The sequence below is a fragment of the Brachyhypopomus gauderio genome, chromosome 1 (genome assembly GCF_052324685.1).
Source record: "Brachyhypopomus gauderio isolate BG-103 chromosome 1, BGAUD_0.2, whole genome shotgun sequence".
NCBI classification, from domain to species: domain Eukaryota; kingdom Metazoa; phylum Chordata; class Actinopteri; order Gymnotiformes; family Hypopomidae; genus Brachyhypopomus; species Brachyhypopomus gauderio.
This window is the reverse complement of record NC_135211.1, coordinates 54,750,387-54,767,315: the sequence shown is the minus strand read 5'-3', so window position 1 is coordinate 54,767,315 and position 16,929 is coordinate 54,750,387.

Here is a 16,929-nt window from a genome sequence, read left to right as displayed (position 1 = left end):
CAAATAATAAGCAACCATCGACGGTCATGGGATTTAAATGGATTATATAGGTCTTAGAAAGAAAATAGAAGAGGAGAAAGAGAATATCCGGGCATAGATTAATGGTAACAGCAAATGCTAAATTGGACTCTGGAGGGAGAGATATAACTGGTAGATAACAGACGGAACTGGCAACCCCAAAGCAGCACATGAACTCTGAGCGTCTTTCTGTGATGTAGCAGGGGTACATCCGTGCGTGGGTCCAGGGGGAGGAAGGCGTGTCGACTGACATGCGTTCAAGGTTCGTTCACTCCTGAGGTGGCTGAGTCAGCGGAGCCGGTCTGTTGGGACTGCTCAAATCGCGAAGACTTAGCAGTGGCGTCACAGTCGTCATTGCTAAGTAAATAAGTAAAAAACTAAAAGTAAGTTTGACGACACATAGACTAGGTTAAAATACTTTTCTTGAGAAAATTAAATATAATGAAGATCTCCTAGAGTTTGGACAAAGCTCGAACTCGATTGCAGACTTTTGGCATCACTCCAACACTAGAGTTCACTCTCGAGGGACACCTTTTAAGCAACATTTAGGGACGTGACGGTAGTTTCCCCATGGGTCGCTATTCTGTTGATCATTGGACTCTGATTCCTGAATATGCATTATCTCTGCCGGGACAGGAGGTTAGCTGAGAAGGGAAGAGAGAGAGAGAGAGCAAGAGCGAGAGAGAGAAAGGGGGGGGGGGGGGGGGGGGTAAGAGTTGTGACACTGCCCATATCCCCTAGGTTCAGTTAATGGGTGACAAAATGCAGACTAGCACAATTTCTATGCATGCATGCCTTCACAATACAGTTCAAAGCTATAAAGATAGGTATATCTAACTACTGAAACACCTAGTAATACATGGATATGCATCAATGTGGGGTGATTACACAATAACAGATATTCTGATAAAATCACTTAATACTGAGTACATGAAAGATCATGATTTGTGTCTTTATATCAACCACAGATTACATAATGTTCAATTCAGAGGTACTTTGTCCTGGTTCCGTAAGGGCTGGAAAGCTGGATACTGGTTTCAAGAATAATTATCCTTTCCTTGGTTGGAAGGTTGTCGAGTTTGGTGTCTTTAGATTGAGTTTGCCGAGTTGGTTCCAGTAGGCTGAATTCCAATTACGTGTACAGTTCAGATTTGGAGTTACAAGGTTTTCTGAAATATGTGCATCTTCAGTTCTGGACTTTAACACAAGAATTCCAAGGGGTTATAAACTGGAGTTAAACCTTGGAGAATCAGATAGGGCTGTAATTTAGGTTTATGAGCGTAGATCTTTCCTGAGATCTGTGCTCTGTGTCATCCAGAGAAGGGTTGATCTTGGCCAGAACACGTTAAGGGTCTTTGTTTTACTCTCAGACAATCAGATAAGGCTAGTCTTCTAAGCTTTGGGAGAAGAAAGCCATTAGGAGTATGAATTCCTTGAAGCCTGTTAATGAGCAAAGGACCAGTGTTTATCTTTACATACAATCAAAGAGATTTGGATGGGTCAGTCTCTTGCCTTTGAAGGGGAAAATAATCCACTCTGGGTGTGATAATGCAATGACTTTGGCTGTCTCCGCTACATATATTACAATGAATAAATGAGAATGTCTTAAACGACCTCTTGAAATGATTAATTATACAGAAAAACTCTTTCCTTAAGCATCTTGTGTTCTTGTATAAATTAATATATATCAGTAGTGCTGTGGTGATAAACTGCACTGTCATCTGCATGAAGAACTGTCATCTAGTGTCAAAAGAGCAAACTACAATATAAGTTAGAGACTTAATTTAAGTGTCCAGTGTGTACAGGTACAAGGTGTTTCTAATAAAGAATCTGGTGAGGCCCCATTCGCATAAACATTATTCTACATTACCCGAGGTAAAATCAGGTGCAGGTTCTCTGTGTTTGATCTACTGTCACTACAGCATTTGGGTTCAGTGTCCCACAGTCTGGGAGCCCAGTGAACCGTGACATGTTCAAGTGTGTTGGATTATTCTACATGTATCACATCATCATCATGTACAGAAGCATGAATATAACATGTGGCCATAAATGTAACATGTATTCAAGTCTATAAAATGTTGATTTTCCATTGAAGTTGTTCTGTTTGTCCACAGTGCCCCAAAAAAACCTGTAAAGATTTCTAAAGACAAACTGAAGTCAGTATTCAAGGTGTGTATGTGTCTGTATGTTTGTGTGTATGTGTGTGTGTGTGTGTGTGTGTGTGTGTGTGTGTGTGTGTGTGTGTGTGTGAAGGGTGTTACACTGAGCTTTACTGATACTGTTTATTCAGGAGCTGGAACACAAAATCATCTCTCTGGTGAAAAATGAGCTGAAGAGATTCAAGAATCTTCTGAGTCCGGATTACCCAGCATGCACTGAGAGACAGGTGGAGGATGAGGAGGATCAGAGCAGTATCAGAGAGGGGGCGATGAAGATCACACTGCATGTCCTGAGGAACAAGGACCAGACAGACCTCGCTAACACACTACAGACCAGTAAGAGCTCTGGGTCATGACATCATAACATCACTTTATTACTTCAGAGGGAGGACACTGTTGGTGAATCTCAGTTCACAATGAGGATCTTAAATCAGTGTTGGTCTGTCCTCAGTTGACCTCTCTTCAGCGTAGTCTGCTCAGGTGCAGACTCAAGACTCTCCTACATTTATCACTGTTGTCATGTGACTGTAGAATGTTGAAGTTTTGAGGATACATTGTTATTCTATAGAACTGAGATTTGACCAATCAGATTTGACCACAGGTCACTGTCTCATGATGTCATATACAGTTGTGTTTTCTATTTCCTCCATTGTCTCTCAGATGCCCAGTCTGCTAGTTGTAAGTCTCCTCAGTCAGGTGACAGTTACCAGTGTGTGTGGTGGAACTTCAGCTGGTGTAATGGCTTCCTCCATGAGCCCATGTGTTCCATATTTCAAACTGCTGATCATTCAGTGTTATTGATATCCAGACACTCTAACCTACATCTAATTTAACACATAGAGTACTTCATTTTCCTGAATGTATCATGGCCAATATATGGGGACTAAAATCTATTCATAATGATGCCTTTTATTTTATTTCCTGTGATGAGTATGTTATGATTGATCCTAAAGACATTAACATATGTGGTGTTGTATTCCTCTATCAGAACTGGCCCCTGCTTGCTACAGAAAACTCAAATCCAAACTGAGGGACACATGTCTGAAAATTAATGAAGGAATCTCACAGCATGGAACAACAGCACTTCTGAATGAGATCTACACAGAGCTCTACATCACAGAGGGAGGGAGTGGAGAGGTCAATAATGAACATGAGGTGAGACAGATTGAAACTGCGTCCAGGAGACCAGCAACGCAGGAGACACCCATCAAATGCAATGACATCTTTAGACCCTTACCAGGACAAGACAAAGCCATCAGAACTGTGCTGACTAAAGGAGTGGCATGGAATTGGTAAAACAGTCTCAGTGCAGAAGTTCATACTGGACTGGTCTGAAGGAAATGTAAATCAGGATGTTCTCTTCATATTTCCACTTCCTTTTAGGGAGCTGAATTTGATAAAGGGGAAAATGTTCAGTTTAGTGCAGCTTCTTCATTGTTTTTTTCCAGAAACACGTGAATTAAAAACAACTGACTATACATACTATAAAATTCTGTTCATCTTTGATGGTCTGGATGAGTGTCGTCTTCCTTTAGATTTCCAGAACAATGATGGCTTGTGGGATGTAACAAAGTCGACCTCAGTGGATGTGCTGCTGACAAACCTCATCAAGGGGAATCTGCTTCCCTCTGCTCTCCTCTGGATAACCTCTCGACCAGCAGCAGCCAATCAGATCCCTCCTGAGAGTGTTGACCAGGTAACAGAAGTACGAGGGTTCAGTGGCCCTCAGAAAGAGGAGTACTTCAGGAAGAGGATCGGAGACCAGAGCCTGGCCAATAGAATCATCTCCTACATGAAGTCATCAAGAAGCCTCTACATCATGTGCCACATTCCAGTTTTCTGTTGGATTGCAGCCACTGTTCTAGAGAGGATGTTGGGTGAAGAAGAGAGTGGAGAGATCCCCAAGATTCTGACTCAGATGTTCACACACTTCCTAATATTTCACATTAAACACAAGGACCAAAAGTATGATCAGAAAAGTGACACTGACCCTCAACAAACTAGAAAACATATTTTGGCACTGGGAAAACTGGCTTTCCAAGAGCTGGAAAAAGGCAACCTGATCTTCTACGAGGATGACCTGAGAAACATTGGCATTGATGTCAGAGAAATGTTGGTGTATTCAGGAATGTGCACTCAGATCTTCAGAGAGGAATTTGGACTGCACCTGGGGAAGGTGTTCAGCTTTGTACATCCGAGTGTTCAGGAGTTTCTAGCTGCTTTATATGTGTTTATTACCTTCATCTCCACCAACACAAATGTGCTGCAACAGCAACACCCTGGATTTTTCAGTATTTTTAAAAAATCGATATCTTCTCTCCTCAACAGTGCAGTGGACAAGGCCTTAGAGAGTCAGAATGGACACCTGGACCTTTTCCTTCGCTTCCTTCTGGGTCTCTCACTGGAGTCCAATCAGACTCTCTTACAAGGTCTACTGACACAGACAGGAAGCAGCTATCATACCAAAAAGGAAACAGTCAAGTACATCAAGGGGAAGATTAGGGAAAATCTCTCTCCAGAGAAATCTATCAATCTGTTCCACTGTCTGAATGAACTGAATGATCATTCTCTAGTACAGGAAGTCCAAACATACCTGTGCAGAGGAGGGGACAGTCATCTACGTGGAGCCAGGCTCTCTCCTGCTCAGTGGTCAGCTCTGGTGTTTGTGTTGATGAACTCAGAAGAGGAACTGGATGAGTTTGACCTGAGGAATTATGATCCATCAGAGGAATGTCTACTGAGACTGCTGCCAGTGGTCAAAGCATCCAGAAGAGCCATGTGAGTATTTTCATTTAGAGATTAACAGTGGATGTAGCACAGGGTGTTCTTGAATCAGAAGGTCTATGACAAATGAAAAAGAGAGTGAGAGAACATTAGAGAGAGAAGGGTAGAGAGACCCTACATTAAAGTGAGAGAGAACATTAGAGAGAGAACATTAAAGAACAATTTCAAAAGATACTGACACCACTCACTAGGGTTATTTATCAGTAGGGCAGTCAAGGTCCGGTGGTAGGGAACTGGTCTTGTGACCGGAGGGTTGTGGGTTCGATTCACATGACTGACTTGCCCTTGAGTAAGGCACCCAACCCCAACTGCTCCCTGGGTGCCAGGTTGCCCACCACTCTGGGCATGTCAAAGTCAAATTTATTTATATAGTGCTTTTTACAACACATGTCACAAAGCAGCTTTACAATCGTATGGGTCCAGATCCCTAATGAGCATGCCAAAGGCGACGGTGGTCATTGCAACAGTGGTGGACAATGGTGGGGATTAGGTAGAAACCTTGGGAGGACCAAGATTCAAAAGGGAACCCATCCTCCATTGGGCAGCCCGTTAGCACAAGTCCGTATTTGTGGACAAAAGGTGGTTCTACAGTTATAGTATATATATCTATAGTTATAGGTTCTTGTTCCCCGGCCAAGTCAAAGTCCCTTCAGTGCAGATGGTGTGCCTCAGGTAGGAGCTGGGATCAGCATCCTCTTGCGGCAATGGCACATCCAAACCCGGCATCAATACATCCACCAGCAAGCCAGACGATCTCCCAGATGCTTGTAGGTGCTTGCATGCAATCGTCTTAGGTAGAAGCATGCAAAAAGATAGACAATACAGACTGAGTGTGTGGATATCAATTTAACCACCATTGATTTAAACGTACATAGCTCACATGATTAGTATGTGGTTCCAGCAGGCTAATCTATAGCAGCAAAACTAAAGGGAGGGGTTCAGAGGTGACCACAGTTATTAGGGCTCACTGAGACATTGCTTTCCAGTCAAGTCCTTGTCACAACTAGAGTGCATGCCATGACAGCTGGATGACAGCATCAACATATTAGATTACCAGAAATCTCAACGTCTGGGAGCCCCCGAGCCCCACACCTTACAAGGGGAATATTATCTGAAGGCTTGATTAAATAAGTGAGTCTTAAGCCTAGATTCAAAGGGTTAGGGTTAGAACTGTGTCAGAATCTCGGATTGGAGCTGGAAGGCTATTCCATAATTGAGGGGCTTTAAAGGAGAAAGCTTTGCCTCCAAATTTTTTGGAACTAGGAGAAATCCAGCATTTTGAGAGCGCAAAGGGAGAGATGGGTTGTAGTAAGCAATGAGTTCAATCAGGTTTTGTGGGGCAAGACCATTTCACACCTTATAGGTTAACAGAAGAATTTTAAATTCAATCCGATATTTAGTGGTCCATGTGTGCCCCCTAGTAATCACTGGTGTGTGTGTGTTCTAACTGCAGATATGGGTAAAAGCAAAGGGAAATTTTTGATTGAGATGAAAAATCACAATTGACAAATATGGCACATTTACACTTTTCTTGTGGTAACATCTTTTAATTTCATATACACATATGACAAATACCCCAAGTAACATAATACATGAAGATGATAAAATCTTCAAAATGCACCTAACATCTGGAGTCATGCAACAGGATGCTAGGATGTATTAACCAACCAATGACTATGATCTAATAATACCTACTACCATGCCCATGACCCATCGTCTCAACTACCCAATACTACTAAGAAGACAAGGTTTCACACACCCTATGCACACACTAGTTGCTTGAACAGAACACAGCAGCAGCTACAATCTGATACTGGCTCGACAAGGATCCAGAAGCACAGCGCACTATGTTCATGGTCCATTGCCTCAACTGCCAAGTACTCAGACCACCAAACAAACCTGGACTGACCTTCAAAACAAAGTGACATGGACACACACAATACCTTGCAAGCTTTTCCTTGGGGTCATCAGGAAGGCACCTCCCTTCGTTGGTGTTTCGATGAATTGAGCCCCCAACACCTCCAGAAGGCTCATCAGTGGAGTCTGGCGTCCCAGACCCACCCCCCTCCAAGCTCACAATGTAGCCCATCACAAAATTTACCAACAACCCTGCTACCCGACGGCTATCGGAAAAGCCAAGTGACACTCCTACCCATATCCCAACATCACACACACCAAACAATTTATCTCTTCAAGTACTATCCTTACCCCACCTAACCTCAGCCCTTCTTAGCCACACCCACTGACTAGATCTCACAGCTACCGCTGACAACTCCTTTACCACTGCTCTCATCACACAGCCTCTAACTCCAAACTCACCCAGTAGTCTTGTGGCAGACTTCGCCACGAAACCCCTAGCCCCTACCTCTACAGGTCTAATATGTGCTTGCCAACCCCGCTCTCTTACCTCAGCCACCAAATCTGCATACTTCAACCTTTTCCTTTCATATGCTGCATCAACTTCATATTCAAAGGGAACAGTTTGCTCTATGAAATACACTATCCGCTTACTTTCAGAATACAACACAACATCTGGCCTCAAGTTTGCGACTACAATACTTGAATACTTGAACTTGATTGAATTCTTATTTAGTCGTATTTCCAACACCTGGAGACGGACCAGCTGCCCAATGGGAGTACTGTTGGAGGAATACCGGAGGCGGAGCATCGTCTTTAAGAGGCTATCGGGTCTGCGAGGGAGAGAGAGAGCTGATTTCGGACCATAGCCATATAGCACCTGTCAAGGCGCTTGCGCACGCAGCGACAGGCAGTGAATGAGGTTGGCGTCCTGTGTGTTTGTCTGTTTTTATCTGGTTTTTAAGTCGTAAATGTCCCGACGTTTGTTTGTTTAAAGTATGTTTAAATAAGTCTGTCTAAATAACTAGTCCTGAAAACAACGATATCATTGGAAAATGGAACTGTTTTACCCGATTGTAATCTGGATTCTGGTATCCTGCCTGCTGTTTTCCCAAGACGTGAAGGCCCCAACAAGAATCTTGTACAGCCGAGATCAGCTGCTTCAACTTCGCACAGAAAGCGTGCCTAGAAGTTTAGATACAGGTCTACGTCTACATTTGCCAGACTGTATAAGAAAAGATCATAAGGCCGAACGTTCAATATGGCAGAGGAAAAAGAGGAAGCGGGGCAAACGTGGAGGGGTCCGGCTACGTCTGAAGAAACAATGCTTGAAAAGGATCCCCCTACCAACAATGATACTGGGGAATGTTCAGTCCCTAAGGAATAAGATTGACGAGCTGCAGGGAAACGTCCGGCTACACAAGGACTTTGGGGAATGCTGTGTTTTGGCTTTCACGGAGACCTGGTTGTCCAACTGCGACCAGGACCGCGATTTGTGGATTGACGGCTTCGGAACGCCTATTCGGACGGACAGGAATGCCAACGTAACGGGGAAGACACACGGCGGTGGGGTATGTGTATACCTAAACAAACGTTACTGTACCTCTGTGACTGTTAGAGAAAACATCTGTTTACCTGATATTGAGCTCCTGTCCGTGTCAATCCGCCCATTCTATCTGCCACGAGAGTTCCCTCAAATCTTTCTGACAGTGGTGTACATCCATCCTAAGGCAAATGCTGCCACAGCCTGTAATGTCATTTTGGATGTCACCCAAAAACTTCAATCACTCTCACCCGACGCTCCGAATTTTATTTTAGGTGATTTTAATCATGTCACCCTTAAAAAGACAATGAGAGATTTTTATCAGTATGTCACCTGTCCAACCAGACGGGGAAAGACACTGGATCTCTGTTATGGCTCGGTGAAGGACGCTTACAAATCGATTGCACTGCCCCCGTTGGGCTCAGCGGACCACAACTGTATTCAATTAATCCCTAAGTACAAGTCTGTTTTGAGAAGAGAGCAAATACAAATTAAAGAAGTAAAGGAATGGACTGATGAATCAGTTATGTGTCTTCAGGAGTGCTATGAGTGTACAGACTGGGACGTTTTTAAGGAATCATGTAATGATCTGGATGTGATTACTGATGTTGTATGTTCATATGTAGCTTTCTGTAGGGATATGATTATCCCCTGTAAACAAATTAAGATTTACCCTAATAACAAGCCATGGGTGAATGGGTCTATTAAAAATTGTTTACTGAAAAAAAGGCAAGCTCACAAGAACGGCATTGCCACTGACCTGCATGTAGCCACAAAAGAGCTAAAAACTGAGATATCCAAAGCAAAACAACGATATAAGTCTAAACTCGAAAAAAGAATGGCTGAGAACAACCTTGGCTCTGCCTGGTCCAGTATGAAAATTATAGCAGGTGTCCAGAACCAGAGCAACAGTAGCCATGTCTTTCTTGAGGGGTTTAAATCTGATAATGAACTGGCCAATGCATTTTGTAACAAATTTAACAAATTTTGTAAAAAATTCTGTTTTATAACCGTTTTGACAAGTTTGACTTTAGTCAGGAAGTTGTAGAACTGAAAGATAAACTTAAAGATAATAAATACATCAGCATCACATGCAGAGATGTTGAAAATGTCTTTTCTACGACAAAAATGAATAAAAGTCAGGGACCAGATAACATCTGTGGACGGGTAATTAAGTCATGTACAAAAGAATTGAGCCCAATATTCCATTTTATTTTTAATAAATCTCTGCAGACACAACATGTACCCAAGATTTGGAAACATGCTGTTGTGGTTCCCGTCCCCAAATGCTGTAGGCCAAATAACCTGAATGATTTTAGACCAATTGCTTTAACTTCAATCTTAATGAAGAATTTTGAAAAGCTGATAAGGCTACAAATTTTAAGATATACTGAACATGCATTGGACCCCATGCAGTTTGCCTATAGGCCAAATAGAGGAGTAGAAGATGCCACCCTTACACTACTCCATGTTCTTCTCAAACATCTAGAAGGAAGTGGGTCCCATGCTCAAATTTTGTTTATTGATTTTTCATCTGCTTTTAATACAATTCAGCCACATATTCTAGTTAATCGTCTTTTAGAACAATTTGATATTAGCTTTACCCTTGTTGGATGGATATTGGACTTTTTAACAGACAGGACACAAAAGGTTAGGGTAAACGGAGTTATGTCTGATCAGCTCTGCTCCTCCACAGGCTCACCACAAGGGTGTGCTCTTTCACCCCTCCTGTTTATTCTGTACACAAACATGTGTCAGAGCAAATATGCTAATAGGACCATTATGAAATATGCTGATGACTCTGTCATCGTAAGCCTTTTACAGAAGGACGAAAGAGGCCATGGACCAATAATAGATGACTTTGTCCAATGGTGTGAGGATTCACACCTTCAGTTAAACATATCAAAAACAAAAGACATGCACATTGACTTTGGGAAACACCTAAGATATGAGACCACCATTATGAAGGGCGAAACAGTGGAACAAGTTAAATCTTATAAATATTTAGGGACAATAATTGACTCTAAATTAAACTTCCAGGAGAATTCTGAAGTTGTATGTAAGAAAGGACAACAGCGGTTACACTGCTTGAGGAAGTTGTTTCATTTTAATGTTGATAAGACCATGATGATTTTATTCTACCGCACTTTCATTTAATCAATTGTGTCCTTTTCTCTGGCCTCATGGTTCGGCCACGTTCCTCTGATATACAAGAACAACCTAAATCAAATAGTGAAATGGTCAAGTAAACTGACTGGCGAGTCACATCTACACCCCTCTTCACTGTATGCAAGACAGCTACAGCAGATAGCGATGGCTATCCTAGCTGATAGTAGACATCCCTTGTACAGTGAGTTCCAGTACCTTCCCTCTGGGCGGAGGCTGATGGTACCAGGCTGCAGAACAAATAGGTTCAAAAACAGTTTTGTTCCAGCTGCGATTACACTGTTAAACAAGAGGTAATCCCCCTTCCCCCACATACCAGTTATGTCAGTACAGTTTGTACCTTTTTATTTATTTTATTTTTATTTATCTGTTTTGTTTTTTTCTTTTTTTTTCTATGTATATGTGTTATGTGTTTGTAGCCTATATGTATGGACATCTATACCTTTCTCATGAACTGCAAAACTAGAGTTGCAACGGTATGAGATTTTCACGGTATGATAACCGTCTCAGACAATACCGCGGTATCACGGTTATCACGGTATCACAGTTTGTTTGTATATTATTAAAAGATACACTGACCCTTAAAGAAATTACAACAAGTTTTTTTTGTTCAATTAACTATTTATTGTAGAAACCTGGAACAATTGTATACAAAATGTCTCCTTTAAATAAAAAAAAAAGCTGTACACATGTTTATATAAATACTGCAAAATTTGAGAAACCTAAATCATGGATTTCAGTATAATTATTTAAGTTTAAATAATTTAATATCTGATAAACTGAGCCTGGGTCAGTGTCTGATCAACAACTGTTGTAAACGTCCGTTGTACTGCCAAGTTGGAATATAACCAGATACTGCAGAAAGAGAGGATTTATTTCTGACATGACCCTCACAATAGAGATTTATATTTTAAGGCTTTCACACCGAGTCTGGTTTTAACATATGAAAAACAGGCACGTTAGAATTTGAAAATGAACGCATGTAAATTAATGGCGTCTTTCACATCCAGTGAAAGCAAGGACCATAAAAGCTAGGTTTATACTTTCACTAGTGACCGTAGCGCGCGACTCCGCACAGTTCTTTTGTATTACGTTAACAAATACGAGCCTCCTGTAATTCCAGGACTAAACATGAGAGAACGTGAAGACGTTGAGATTGGGCGTAAACAACCATTAAATAATGTGATGAAAAAGCGAATTATTTCGAGTATATGTATAAATATTTAACTTAATTAAGTTTAAGGTGCTGGGAAAGTGACGTACAAGTGCTTTAATTCCACCTTTATAAAGATGTATGAACCCTGCAAACATGACATTGTTCATTGCGCTGAGGCGCGGCGCGCGCAAAGTTACAAAATTCAGAGGTGCACGACCTCGCGAATCGACAGCGCGTGAGACCCTCGCGCACGGGCGGAGCCACCGCGATTACGTCATTTTCGCCGCTGATTTTAGTTTAGCTTTTTTTTTGTTAAAAAAATTAAGTCTGATGCACTTTCTGCCATTCTCACCGCTGTGTGCTGAGTAGCTGAACCGGAGCGGAGTTGCGCATGCGCGGGTCAGTTTCTCCGCTGGCTTGCTTTTTACCGGTAATAAGCAAACGCACACGGTATGGTAACCGTGCATTTTAATACCGTGGTATACCGTGAAACCGGTTACCGCTGCAACCCTATGCAAAACCAGTTTACCCACGGGTACTAATAAAGTAACTTGAACTTGAACTTGTTTGGGTTACAAATCATAAATTTATGTCATGTAGGTAAACTGGGCAGGTAAGATGGGGCTCCCTGTACATTGTGCATCACTGTTAGATGAATATTGTTAGGTTTTACTAGGAAAGTGGGTGGGCACTACTTATTAGTGATGGGAAGATAATACCTCAAGGAGTGTATCGACAAACTACACAAACTGTGTTGACACAGTATTGACACGGTGTTGGTCACTCAATAGTGACCCCTGCAGTAGTTATAATATCATTGCAAGTAAACAAAATGAAAAGTTGAAAAAGCATCCTGAAAACACATCAACTCGTGAAATATTTATATAATTTCATTTGCTCAATTTGTTGTGTCCAGAAGAGTCCAAAATTAGCTTAAAACCTTGTGTAAATGCTAAACCAACTGCAAAATATAGCAAATCTGTCTAATAAAATTCAGCTAAAATGTGCAACTTATGTAAGGATTTTCATTAATGAAAAAGAAAAATAATATAAAACACAAAAATGAAATTCATTCATTTATGTATTTTTATTGAGGAACAAAAGTTTTTGAAGTGTGTTGTCTCCAAGGCGATTTCTCCTCTTAGATAAAAGTTCTCCTGCCTTAGAAAAAAGTCTTTCACAGGGTACAGACGAAGATGGTGTGCATAAATATCTAAGTGCGATGGAGAGGGGCTGACAGTCTTTGATGATCATGTTGATCACAGCCTCATCCACAGCTTGCTTGTTAGGAACTGTAAGGAAATTTTCTTTTGCCTTATTAAAGTACTGACAAGTTTACAAACAATATTACATAGATACACAAAGCATTTTGTGTGTAATAAACAATTTTTAATTAAAACATTTCAATTTTATTTGAGAATTTTAACACACCTGTGGTACTCTCACCAGTATGTGCTGATTCTTCATTGCCCTATTGCCCGAGCTCTATAATGCCTCAGCATTGATGACGTGCTCTTGTTGATGTAAGACAGCTCCGTGGAGCAGAGTCGACACTTCACCTACAATAAAATAAAACGTTACTTTATCTGAATACAATTAAAACCCCTTACCAGAAAAGAGTACAAACATATTTAATAAAAAAAAATAATGTCCAAATGAGAAACAATACCTTATTTGGCGTCAAAAGATTCCAGACAGTGGAAAATTTCCTGGTTCGATCCGTGAGGGCAAAACTACAAAATCTAAAAGCTACAGCAAAACTCCATCCAACAAACCCGCGACATGCCGATACAGTTCGTTTCCTTATAAACACAATTTGGCGCGGCACAGCCAAACGATACGCTTCTTGTATCGGTCACATGATTTTTGTTTAAAGCAATACACGCACCGATACGGGGTTTCACTTTTGTGCGCTCGGCACAGTGTTGACGCACCAGTATCGGTCGTCCCATCACTACTACTTATGTATGTTTGTTTTCCTTATTTTGTAGGTAAGTGTAGTTAGGAGAATTTTGGTTTGTTATGTTAGGGGGCTAAAGATATGATCGGAGAGTTTTTCTATTTTATTTAATGTTTTTGTTTGAGTCTTTTCTTGAGTGCCACTCTTGCCCAGTTATGTTCTTGAGTATTGCACAGGATGAGTGTTAGTCATTAAATAAATGTTTTATTGGCATTTGATCAGTGGTGTCCGAATGACTTGTGTGTACATATATTGATTTCCATTTGATACAATCATCCCCGTTTCATGTTGCTGTTCCTCCTGTGGCCTAGACTGTAGAGAAACGGTTGTGGAAAGACCGTTTAAAAAAGGGGGGTGGCGTAACATTTGTATTTGCAAATACCATATGTAAGGAATGCCACCTGATCTGTCTTAATCAACCTCACCTGCCCCTCATTACCACACCCCCTTCAGCCTTACTTAAGCACTTCACCAGCACATCTCAGTTGCGAAGTATTGCCGACTCATGCCGCGTACCAAGCCTTTCTATATCCTGTCTGCTCTCCTGTGTCCTGACCCTCACTTACGTCACCGACCTTGTCTCCTGCCTAATCCCTCTGTACCTCCTGACTTCTGCTCCCCCGGTATGACCCTGGACCGTCCTGACCACGCCAAGAAAACGCTGTTACTAATCCTAGTACTCGTGATTCACCTGCCTGTGTTTGTACCAGCGTCTCATTTAAATAAAAGCGGTGTTCTTCCGCATTTGGATCCCTCTCTGCCTGTTCAATATGTTACAGAAATACTTCGCCTTCAAATGGATCCAGCAGAAGCAACCATCGCGACTCTCACTGAAACGGTCCGCCAACTCACGGATATCATACGGAGTCAGGGAATTAACATCGCTGCCCTTCAGGAGGCTGTCCGCCTCGTCACGACCTCTGCTCCCACCTCCGTGAGTGTTCCTGCAGCAGAACCGGAATGCTACGATGGATCTCCTGATCGCTGTCGAAATTTCCTCATGCAATGCTCCATATACTTCACGTATCATCCAGCCCGGTTCCAAGCCGAGTTACACAGAGTCCACTTTATCCTGTCGTTCCTCACGGGAGTAGCAGGCGCCTGGGGTACAGCGTTGTGGGAAAGCCAGGACCCTGCCCTCCAGTCGGAGAGTCAGTTCACCGCAGTGTTCCGGGCTGTTTTCGATCATCCCGCGGACGGACGTGATGTGGGAGATCGGCTCTACGAACTCAAACAAGAACAACGCAGTGCTGCCGATTATGCTCGGGAGTTTCGTACGCTAGCTGCAGGAAGCGGTTGGAGTGAGTCTGCCTTGAAAATGGTTTTCCGCCGTGGTCTGCGAGACGAAGTCCAGGTTGAACTCGCCTGTCGTAGTGAAGCCCTCACTTTATCAGAGTTTATCCAAGCGTCGATTAACGTTGACAAGTTGTTGTTGACTTACCACTCCAGTAAGACTGACGCTCCTGTCGCTACGTCTGGTGCACCACCTTCCAATGTATGTGCTCCGAGTCTTCGGAGGTCAGACGAGTTCGTGCAGCTGGGCAGGTCCCCCCTAACATGCCGATTGTTACTTAAGTATAGTCAAGTTAGCTTACCCGTACAAGTATCTTGGGGCGGCATAAATACTAACCTGTCTGCATTAGTTGATTCGGGTGCAGCGGGCGATTTCATAGACCAGGACCTCGCCTACCACCTACACCTTCCCACTGTACCAATAGATCCCCCCGTGAGAGTGAACTCGCTGAATGGACAGCCTATAGGAGAGGGCGTGATTACGCTACGTACCTGCCCCGTAGAGTTGCGGGTAGGTCTGTTCCATAGTGAAATGAGAGAGTTCTTCCTCATATCCACGCCCCGAGATCCCGTCATACTCGGGTTTCCGTGGCTATCAATGCACGACCCTGAAATATCCTGGAAGAAGCGAGAACTCGTACGTTAGAATGAGAATTGTCTTAGTAAGTGCATGCACCTACCACTCAGGTCCTCCTCGGTGGAAAGCCCCGACACTCCTCTCTCTGACGTCATCCCCGAGCAGTATCGCGCATTTGCTGACGTCTTCGACAAGGACAGTGCCTGTCGTCTGCCTCCTCATCGTCCCTGTGATTGCGCAATCGACCTCCTGCCTGGAGCACCCTTACCTCGTAAGACGAAACCTTACCCTCTATCACGCCCTGAAGATCAGGCGATGGAGTCCTACATCACCGAGACTCTGCAGAAGGGGTTTATTCGACCATCCACCTCCCCGGTTGCTGCTGGTTTCTTTTTCATCGAAAAGAAGGATGGGGGATTACGACCTTGTATTGACTATCGTGCCTTAAACGCCGTAACGACGAAAAATGCTTATCCTCTCCCCTTTATCACAGCCTCCCAAGAGCGTCTGATGGGGGCGAATATGTTCACCAAGCTGGACTTACGCAGCGCTTACAACTTGATCCGTATTCGAGAGGGCGATGAGTGGAAGACAGCCTTTGTTACCGCCAGAGGGCACTACGAGTAATTAGTAATGCCGTATGGACTAACTAACAGCCCCGCAGTGTTCCAAGCGTTTATGGACGACATCTTCCGTGACCTGATTGATGACTTCGTGTTCGTTTATATAGACGATATCCTGATTTATTCCCCGTCTGCTTCTGAACATAGCCGACATGTCTCTGCAGTCTTGCAACGCCTTCGTGAGCATAATCTTTACGTGAAGGCGGAGAAATGTGAATTTCATCGCTCCTCGGTGACGTTTCTAGGATGTACGCTGTCCCCTGGCCAGATCTCTATGGATGAGCAGAAAGTAGAAGCTGTCTTAAACTGGCCGACCCCTCGTTCCACGAAAGAGCTACAGCGATTCCTGGGATTCGCTAACTTCTGTCGCCGTTTCATCCGAGGATTTGGTGAGTTGGCTACCCCTCTCACGAATCTCTTAAAGGGAGGGAGGAATCGGAAATTCACCTGGACTGCTGAAGAGGAACAGGCGTTCTCACTCCTCAAAAAGGCGTTCACGTCAGCCCCCATTCTGCACCTTCCTGACCCCCAACTCCAGTTCATCGTGGAAGTCGACGCCTCCGAGGTCGGAGTGGGTGCTGTTCTCTCTCAAAGGCAGGGAAGCCCGCCGAAACTATACCCCTGCGCCTACTTCTCCAAAAAGCTGACCCCCGCGGAAATGAACTACGACGTGGGAGACCGGGAACTCCTGGCGATTAAACTCGCGCTCGAACAGTGGCGTCATTGGTTAGAGGGAGCGGAACACCCCTTCATTGTTTATACTGATCACAAGAACCTTGAATACCTGAAATCA